This window comes from Salvia miltiorrhiza, unplaced genomic scaffold (assembly GCF_028751815.1).
Source record: "Salvia miltiorrhiza cultivar Shanhuang (shh) unplaced genomic scaffold, IMPLAD_Smil_shh original_scaffold_399, whole genome shotgun sequence".
In the NCBI taxonomy this organism is placed as follows: Eukaryota; Viridiplantae; Streptophyta; class Magnoliopsida; order Lamiales; family Lamiaceae; genus Salvia; species Salvia miltiorrhiza.
The window spans coordinates 325539-336668 of record NW_026651541.1 but is presented as its reverse complement, the minus strand read 5'-3'; positions in this window follow the sequence as shown (position 1 = coordinate 336668).

The window sequence follows — 11130 nt, the reverse complement described above, 5'->3', positions numbered from 1 at the left end:
ACAATTTTAGAAAGAACTAAAATAATCAAAAGATAAAAAAAAAATTAAAAATATAGTTTATAAATAAACCTTGAATTTTATTATAACTCCAAATTTCCCACTCAAATTGAAATTTTGTCTTTTTAAGGGTTATTTTATTTCCTTTTTTATTCCCCTATATTTTCTTTTCTTGCGTGGCAAAAAAATTAGTATCTTGCCACTCCAAAATTGTCACTCAAAATATTTAATATGCATATCAAATTAAAGATCACAATAAGAGCTTTAATTTGATATATTTTATATAAATATTTGATTTAAAATGTAAAAGTTATATTTATTTAAAAATTAAAATTTTTAAAAAATTCTTTCTTCTCTCTCTTTTTCTTAGGACCGTAACTTTGGTCATTTTGCAAATGTAGGACAAAAATTTTGGGTTCAGGACAAATTGATTTTTTGAGCTCAATTTGTTCTACTTATGCTCAATTTTTAAAAATTTATCCTACAATTGCAAACCCAAAATTTTTTTTCCCACATTTACAAAACAGTCAAAATTATGGGCACAAAAAAGCTTTGGGCTCGTATTCGCATTTGAGTAAACGTAAGTAATGGTGAGTTCATGTGATCATTTTGACCGAATCAAATAACAAATAAATGCATAAAATAATAATAAGTACAAAGAATGGATAAGCTCGCATGAAATGAGAAAATAATATTCTCTCTTAATAATAACATTTTAAATTTTATTTTCTGGTATTTTATTTATAACTAGTATGTCCGCAGTTCGCCCGTGCGTTGCACGGCGAGCATCGAAATTGAACGTATATTAAAATAAATAAATATAAACAATAAATCAAATCAAAATATAATCAAATGTAAAATGTGTTTTATAAATAAAATTAATATAAATTCGACCTTTTGAAATTCAATCTTACTTTCCTTACTTGCATATAATGAAAATATACAAATAAAAACTATAAATATGAATATCTAATAAAAAAATTGTAGAAAATGAAATAAAAATAAATATATAAGAAGAAAACATACAGAACAAAAATAGTATAATACAATAGAGAGAGAGAGAGAGAGAGAGAGAGAGAGAGAGAGAGAGAGAGAGTAAAATAGATAGGTTCAAATAAGTCCATGAGAAGATCGTATAAAATATAACACATTTTTGCTTACTTCGTACAGATTTACAGTGCATTCTTATACAAATTTAACAAATTAACAAATTTTGGTGTACTTTTATAAATTCCTGTAGTACAAAAATATTATATACTCTATTCCAAATCTAAGATAGTTTTTGCTATTTTATTATTATTTTCTATAAAGAAAATAAAAAATAAATAATATTGTCCAGACATTTATTGATAATAGTACATCATATTTTTTAATTAAAAATTATAATTTATTTTTTTATTTTATTCTTGGTAAAATAATCCAACACATAAATATGATGCTTTTTTATATCAAAATAGAAGAAAAGAGAGATAAATTTTGTAGGAGAAAGAAAGATAAATAGAGAGAATATAGATAGGTGAATAAGAAGAGAGAAAAAAAATGAATTAATATAGAAAATGAAAGAGAGAGAGAAAAATAATTACCTTAAAATTTTAAACTTTAATAGTAACTCATTTGTTTCAAATTCATATTTCTTGATATACAAAGATAAATGAGATAAAAGAAAGCTATATGCTGATCTGTATGGCTAAAATATCACTGAATCGAACTCAAATTGGTGACACCAAATTATTTTTAGATAAATGGTTATTTTTATATAATTGTTAAAAATACAATTAAAACCTTGGATGCGAAAATGGTCACATAATTTTTAATTTAATTGATGCAGGTGCTAAAATACAATTGTAGGTGTTAAAAATACAATTTTTTATTTAATTCTATGACAATTTGTATTAAAGTACAATTGAATTCGTGGGTATGAAAATCGTGGGTTCTCAAAATTCATTAAAAACAACTGTTAAAAATTGTGCATGAAATTGACATATAAATTTTTGAAAAATAACAGTTGTCCACAGTACTATCCTAAATTACATTTAATTACATATTTTAAAAATTTAAAAAATGGGAGGAAAAAGTGGCGGGAGAGCTGTTACACTGCTCTTTTATATAGATACTAGCATCTTCGCCCGTGCGCTGCACGCGACCATTGAAATTAAATGATATTTTAATAAATATAAATATATATATTTTAAATAAGCAAGTGTGAATTAATTTTTTTCTAAAAAATAACATAGTCCACACCAATTACTCAATAAAGAACCTTAATTAGAAAACACATAAAATTTCATTACTTGGAATATAAATTAATTGTTTCTAATTGAGAATAAATATAAATATATAAATTCGTCAAAAATCAAAAGCAAGTAGAAATAATTAGATATCATATAGATATCCTGAGATATAAAAAATTACTACTTGCATATAATTTAATACTCCATCTGTTCTTGAAACATCTTCATTTATTTCCATTTTCGTCTGTCCTCTAAACATTTTCATATTTTTGGAAACAATTCCACTAATTATTACCCTTACAACTTTTACTTTTTGTGGAACCACTTCTCCACTCATCAAATATACAACTGAACTTTTATTAAAACTTGTATCGCCTCCCCTTAGGAAGATGTTTCAAGGATGGAGAAAGCATATTCTTTTAATTGTATGCATATTCAAATCATATTTACTCGGTTATTTTGTTTAAATATCAATTTAAAAAATAAAGTTCCTTTGAGACATCCAATGGGTGAACATCCTCAGCGTTAAAGGTTTAATCTTCACCATCCAATGAGTCCATGTATTAATCGTATAAAATAAGAATAATTTTTCAACCTTTAGATTGTGAAGTTCTACGATAAATTCATGACTTTGCTAAATGAATTCATGGTGCAGGGTTCAAATCATGTACCATAAATTCATAATTTTTACAACAAATTACAATGTTTCATAGCGAATTCATAATGGACTCATTTTATACAATAATTGTAGTTTGTATAATGATCACTTCCATATATATGAATCAAAGTCATAAAATATTACATGAGAAATATTTTTAAATTACGAATCTGAATTTTTTAGACAAATCAAATGCAATGATAATTTAAATTTTAAGAAACTGTAATTTAATTAAATATAGTATAATCAATTAGATCAATTTAAAAAAAACTGTAATTTAACCTTATGTAAACAATCAATTAGATCAAATTTTTTTATGTAGTAAAATATTATATAATAAATTTTATATTATATGGAGTATTATAAGTTGGCCCAAAATTAAGATAACAATTATAAAATGTCTTAGTTTTTAAAGAAACAAAAAATAAATAAATAAATAAAATAAATTCCTAGTAGTGAGTGGTGGATTGGGTGCTAGACATTATTATTATTTAAATGATACTCTAATAACTCATCCATTTTGCCGATAATTGGGGAGCATGATTAACTTCCGCAAAAAACTCAACACGAGCATATGTAACGCAAAGTTTGCTAATTTGAATTGATTGAGATAAATTTTAAAAAATGGCGGTAATATTTTACCTTTAAAAACTCCTTTTTCATATATATATAGATTACAATTCAAAAAATAAAATAATTTATTTATCTATTCTCTCGATCTCTTTCCTCATTTACTTTATATTTCCTTTACTCTTCATTTCTCTTCTTATTTACATTATTACTTTTTTACTTTATTTATATTTTATTTATTTAAATGTCATAATCTTTTGTAACATTATTATTAGGACCGAGAAGACATCTCAAACAATTAATGATTTACGTAATGTTTTACAAAACTAATAAAAGTATCACAATTAAACATCAATTTTCAGTGTCGGGAAATTAATGTGCAACGAATTGTAAAACTGGATTTTAATTGCATGCAACAGATCAAAATTAGAGTCGAAATTTTTGCAACAATATTAAAATATTGGGATTTAATATGCAATTATCTACAAAATAAAATAAAAACTGGAAATGTGATTTTTTTTAGCCGTCGGTTGGAACTCTTTATCGACAAGAAAATTGATAATAATAATAAGTTAGCGCGACTAATAAAATTTTGAGAAATGGTCCAGCCCGAGTGGTAGTTGTACCAAACACGTTAGGAAAATATTTCACATATTAAGTGAAAACGACGGCTCCAGCCTGTGCCGAAAAGATAAACATTGACTAGGCACATATTAAGTGTTTTTTTTACTTGGGAAATTGGGGAGGGGAGCAGTGGAGTTTGAACTCGAGATCTCATTGGCAACAACTTCAGTCAGACAACCAGCCAATCGCAAAAGATCAACGCCAAGTCCAGTTCTGAAGCAAATATAGGTTCCAAAAGAAACACGAACTGACATGGAAGGATCCAAACATTGATTGTGCACCTAAATTAACTCTTCCTTGCAGGGCAAAAACAGGAAACACAAAAAGAATGAAGAAGTTAAAGCTTCTATTAGAACATAGTACCTGGACAGCGGCTGCTCGAAGCACATGACAGGCTACAAAGAATATCTCACTCAATACATTGAGAAAGCTGGATCAAAAGTTGCATTCGGAGACAACTCAATTGGCGAAACAAAAGACTATGGTGTATTCGACATGGGTAACGCCAGTATCAGTAATGTTAGCTATGTTTCTGGACTAAAACATAATTTGTTGTCTGTGAGTTAATTTTGTGACAGCGGATTCGCAGTGAAGATCAAGAAAGATGAATTCACTGTGAGAAACAGTCAGAAGAAGGTGGTGCTGAGAGGAATAAGGTAAGGAAGTCTCTACGTCGTATCATGGGAAGATAGCCCGCCTGAAACCTGTCTCTTCAGCAAAAGCAACTCAGAGCTCAACTGGCTATGGCAAAGAAGACTTAACCACCTCAACTTTAAAATAATCAACAAACTTGCTAAGCATCAACTGGTAGAAGGTTTACCTTCTATTGTGTTCCAGAAGAAGCAAGAATGTGAAGCGTGTGAAAGAGAAAAGCAAACAAGGACGTCATTCAAGTCAAAGACAGGACACTCATCTGAAAGGATTCTCCAACTACTTCACATGGATTTGTTTAGCCCAATCTCTCCCAAAAGTTACAACGGTAGAAAATATACCTTAGTTTTCGTAGATGATTACTCTCGATACACTTGGATTATATTTCTCTACAACAAAGGGGAGACACTGCTGAAATTGCCAAAGCTGTTGAAAAGACTAAGCGTTGAAAAGGAAGTCAACATCATCAGCATCAGATCAGATAGAGGGACTGAATTCCTCAACGCAGTCATTCGTGACTATTGCGAAGTGAGAGGAATCAGTCATCAAACCTCTGCAGCAAGAACTCCATAGAAAAATGGAGTAGCAGAAAGAAGAAACAGGTATTTGAAGGAAGCAGTAAGGACGATGCTAGCTGAATCAAAACTCCCTCTGAAGTTTTGGGCTGAAGCAGTTAACAACGCTTGCTACACACAGAACCGCTCCTTCCTCACTCAAAGACATGGAAAAACTCAATACGAACTATGGAAGAACAGGAAGCCAATAATTTCATACTTTCATGCTTTCGGTTCTCAGTATTTCATTCATAACAATGACAAAAGAAGGTTAAACACATTTGATAGCATGGCTGATCCAGGAATTTTCCTTGGATACTCTAGAACTGAACAATCCAGCAAAGCCTATCGAGTGTTTAACTCTCAAACTCTTTATGTGAAAAAAACACCTCATGTTATTTTTGACGAGTCTACTGATGATTTCAGGAAATAGGAAACTGAAAGAAATGTTAAGAACAATGAAGTTTCCAAGATTGAAATGAAAAGCACCAAACCCACTACAGTGTTGGTGTGGGGACCAGGAAAAGAAGAGGATACTGAAAAGCTTCAGTATCAGAAGATCAGTCAAAGATCTGAAGGTCCGATTGAAGATGCTGCAGAAAGCATCAGCCAAGGGGGAACTCCAACTGCTGAAGAACAAGTTGAACCTACTGTTGCAACACCTGTTCAACACTCCCCCGCTCGAGAAACAAATTGAGGACTCAGATCCATCCTGACTGAAGAACCTCCACCCTCACCAGAAGAAATCAAGAAGTATCGAAGATGGTTTGAACTACACTCAAAGGACAATATCATCGGAGAACCATCAAACGGTGTGAAGACTCGAAGATCAATGTGCAACCTCGTCTACGACATAAACCAGAACTGCATCAACCAGACCAAAGATGGAATACTGATCAAACAATAAAAGTATGCCAAAGAACTGATCACCAAGTTCGGCATTCAGCACATGAAATCAGTCAAGATTCCAATGAACACCAACTGGAAGGTGGATCCAGGATCGGAAGGAAAATCTGTATCTTCAACCAAATACAGAGAAATCATTGGATCATTACTCTATTTGACTGCTAGCAGACCAGATATCGCGTATGTAGTCGGAGTTTGTGCAAGATATCAATCAGATCCAAAGGAAGCTCACATGGATGTAGCAAAGCGGATTCTAAGATATCTCAACGGCACGCCCAACTTAGGATTGTGGTATCCAGCTAACGACGACTTCAAGCTTACCGGATACTCAGACTCAGATTTTGCACAATGCAAAATTTATCGCAAATCAACTTCAGGAACTTGTCAATTCCTAGGCAACAAGCTTATCTCTTGGTTTTCAAAAAAACAGACTTCAGTCGCCACATCTACAACTGAAGCTGAATACGTTGCTGCGGGAAGCTGCTATTCACAACTCCTATGGCTAGTCCAACAACTGATGGACTACGGGATCGAAGAAAATGAAGTCTCAATCTATTGCGACAGCTCCAGTGCTATTGCAATCTCACAGAATCCAGTTCATCACACCAGAGTCAAGCATATCGCAATCCGACATCACTTCATTCGTGATCATGTGGAAAAGAAGAATGTCTCAGTTGAATGGATTCCGACCGCAGTTCAAAGAGCAGACTTGCTGACCAAAGCTCTTCCAAAAGATAGGTTCAACGATCTTTGTGGAAAGATCGGCCTCATCAACCCTGAAGATTGATGCTGATCTTGAAGTCTTCAACTGCAGTCACGATGACTCTTGCTCAGTCAACTAGTGCTCCTCAACTGATGACGTGGCAACCAAAGAAGATGAGTCTACATCTGAGGGAGAACTTATTCCTATAAGTCAATCAAAAAAGTGGTATCGACTGACTACAATGATCAGTCGATCAGTAAGTATCTTCAACTTACCCTGTGTATATCAGTTAATTCAGTTATGAGTTCTTAATAATCTTCAAAAATCTTTCTCTAACTAATCAATATCTTTCAAAAACTTTAACTGATTGTTGGAAAATGAAATATCCGTGAAGGACAAGTACTTTTAATTGGATTTAAAAATGTTTTAACTTGTCCTGATCCTTTACTTAACTTCTTTCCAACAGTTTTGCCTTTGAAATAAAAATCTTGAAAATCTCATTGATTTGACAAATTGCAATGATTTTTATTACTTTTTCTACCTTTTTGAAGCTTCCGTCATCTGTAGTGACGATGGACGTGAAAATTTTCTTCAAAATATTTTTAGGCACGAAAATCGAAAAACTTTTCATCTTCCTTACTTAGTACTCCCTCCGTCCGTCAAGATTATGTCAAATTGCTTGGGCACGAGATTTAATAAAATTGATGATGATTTTGATGTAGTGGAGAAAGGGTCCCACCACTTTATGAGATGTGTGGTTGAGATTGAATTTTGAGTGGGTTTTTTTGTAAATAAAGAGTGTTAGTAAGGATAAAATATTAAAGAGGATGGTGGGACCATTGCCTTAAAAGGAAAGTGACATAATCTTGGCAGACGCCCGATATAGTAATTGTGACATAATCTTAGCGGACGGAGGGAGTATTTTAAATACTTTACACTTGCAACTTTTCTTCGTTACAACTAACATCTTTCCACAGACACTTCTGTGAGAACACTTTCCAAAAGTTGCAGAAAACTTTCGTTCCGACAATTGAGATATCAATGACAACGAAGTCATGGAGTGGGAGAATGACGCTCACACTCTTGGTCTTCATAGGACCCTTCCACTAGATCTCAACGTTTCTCCGACGCCAAGCTTGTTTCGACTCTCATTTATATCCAACGATAAGAGTGTCTTCCATCTTAATGCCAGGCGCTAAGAAGCTTCTCAGCTTCAGGAGGTCATCAAGCTAATCTCACATATCTTGCTCACCTCAATGGCATGCAACAACAACGAGCTCTCTCTCGTTGTCTGCCGGCATCCCCAGCCGCACATGGTCTTCTCATCCAAAACCTCGTGCCGGCAAATCGACAGTGTTAATCCTCACGACTGTCACTTATTCGATTTTCGCCTCTCACACCCATCCCAATCTAGTCCCTTCTCTCTCCATCTATAAGCCATCTTCCTCCCTTTAAGGTCCGTGTGCATAGCCACTTTACATGAATATCTCCAAAGAGCTGTGCATACCTACCTTTTCCCCACCCTTCCTCTCCTCACAAACACTCATCTTCCCCGCTTCCACGCTCCTCTTCTCCTCATCTACGCATCTCTTATCCATCTGCAAGCCTCTTCCTCTTCTCCGTCTCTCTCCTCATCTCCCTTCCCACTGGCGTCTTCCTCTTCTGCATCTCTGTACTCACCATCCTCTCAAATCCTCTAACGAGCTTCTAAGGCTAGGAGTTGGGTACCTTCTGATCATAGCTTCCATCCTTAGCTCTCTTTTTGATGTTGCCAAAAAGGGAGAAAGTATAAGTCAGAGAAAAACCTTCTTAAAGTTGGTTCTCTGCATCTTCTCGAAAGACTGAAGATGGTAAAGCAAAAGGATCACCAGAAGTTCAAGGATGACGAACCAGTAAGACCTCGAGTCAATGGAAAACAAGTGCAGAAGAAACAAGTTTAGGAACATGAAGATGAAGATGAAGATCAAAGAAGAAGTTCAAGGCGCAAACATGTAGACTGCTGGAGTCCATGGGTTTCCATGTGTTTTTATGCTTTTTACCTTTTTGTATGTTCTGCTCTGTACCTCAACTGATTTCTCATCAGTTATCTTTAAAGAAATAAAAAGAACTTCTTTTGATCTCAACCTGAAGACAATATCTTTTTGTCCCGACTCTGATTATTTACTTTAGTTTTGTCTTTGTTTAGTTCGTTTGAACTGTTATGTTTTTCCTTCGAATGCAAGTTTATAGGTTATCTTGTTAAGGGGGAATATTATTCACCATGTTTAGTAACTTGTTGATCTTGCTCTGTCTTTTCTTATCTTAGAACTGTTGTGTGGTTTTGGCATCATCAAAAATGGGGAAATTGTTGGGCACTTAATGAAATATCCTAATCCTAGTTTTGATGATACCAAAATCAATAGGTTTCACTTGTAATAGACTAGAAATATTCCAACTCATTTGTTAGAGTTCTCTTTCTAGTTTAGTTGTTGTTATAAAGACTGAAGACTGAAGCCGGTGGATTGAAGACTGAAGACTGAAGCTGCCGACTGATGTAACGATTAAGGCAAGTCAAATACTGATATTTGACTAACCAGTCCAAGAATCAGTTACGACTGATTATTTAATACGAGCCACGTGGATTCAGCGAACTGATACTAAAGTCAAGTATCAGTTAAACATTCTTCCTCGGACTGAACCTCTAAAGTTTAAAGTAAGCCACGCACTCCAGAAGTACAGCCGCATTAAATGCAGAGATCTCAGGATCGTCCTTTCTCTGCAGAGGCCACTCCTTTTGGTGACTACCTTTTCAGAGATGTCATATCTCCTGCTCTTCAATATAGCCGTTCTCACCAAACAAAGGAACCTCGAAGATTGAAGCCTCAGCCCTAGTTCAAATTACTCTCTAACGGAAGAATTCTTGAAGACCATTTCAGCCAACGGATCTATTCAAGACGCCTCCTATAAATAGAGCTCGAGGATCACTTCAATCTTCACCGATTCAACTACATAAGCTGAAACGCTGGCGAATTCGTTACTCAGCATTCAAAGCCATTCCAAAGTTTGAATCGAAGAAGAGAATCACAAAGCCAAAAATCAATCACTACTGATTACATACATTCTCTTAGAACTTAGGCAAATATTGTATATCCAAAGCCTAGGTATAACTGATTACAAAGAACTTGATCTTTGTAATCTAGTTGGCAACATTTCGAACCTCATTTTAATAAACCGAATCGAAAGTTTGAGTTTTAAGGAGTTCAGACCAGTGCTCTGTCTCCGAAGAGATCTTAGTGCCCAGTGCGCGCTAAGAGTGAGAAATCCAACCAGATGTGTTGGTACTGAAGATAAGATCTTCAGTTGTCCAGGTTTGCTGTGCACCCGTAAGCACACGCCCAGGTTTACTGTGCACCAGTAAGCACATGTCCAGTGAAGTTGTTGGTCTGATCAACTGACCGTGGATGTAAGAAGTGTTTTTCGAATCACATAAAAATCTTTGTGTTGTTTACAACTGTTAGGTCCAGAGGGTCTCGAATAGGTGTATGGGGGGGGGGGAATACACCTATGGGCTATTTTAAAAACTCATCCATTAGAGGGATCTCAGTCAGAGATCTAAACGAAACTTTACAAGCAATCAAAGACACCTGTTCAACTGAAAACAGTTTTGACCAAACAGGGTTGACGACTGATACTGAAAGCTCTTCAGTAAAGAGTTATCAGTTAAGTTGCTGGAACTTAACTGATGCAAATAAAGGCTTCAGTCGGGTTTGCTAAAACAGAGATGATAACACTCTTCCTGACTATCAGAAGATAGATCAGTCAGACTGATATCATACGCAGCGGAAATTAAACTTAGTTTTGCAATAGCCTCGGTGGAGCACGTTGTTGGTCTTTAGGTTTCTCTTTGCAGTTAATCAGTGTTCAGTTTATCAATTGAAATAACACAAGTAAGAATGTAAAACTGAAAGCTGTAAATAGCATAGAGACTTTTATGTGGTTCGGAAAAACCCTTTCCTACATCCACGGTCGGTTGATCAGACCAACAATCCACTCCGCAAGTGTTTAACAGGTGCACTGCCGGGTGCACACAACCGTACCACTGAAGAAAACCCTTCTTCAGTACCCACGCTTAACTCGCATCGAATTTCTCTTGCTCAGCACAACCCGTGCTAAGACTTCTCACTCATAGTCAAAGTACCTTCCTGAACTCCGAATCACTCAAACACTCTTTTGGGGGGAGGTTTGAACGAGTGCCAA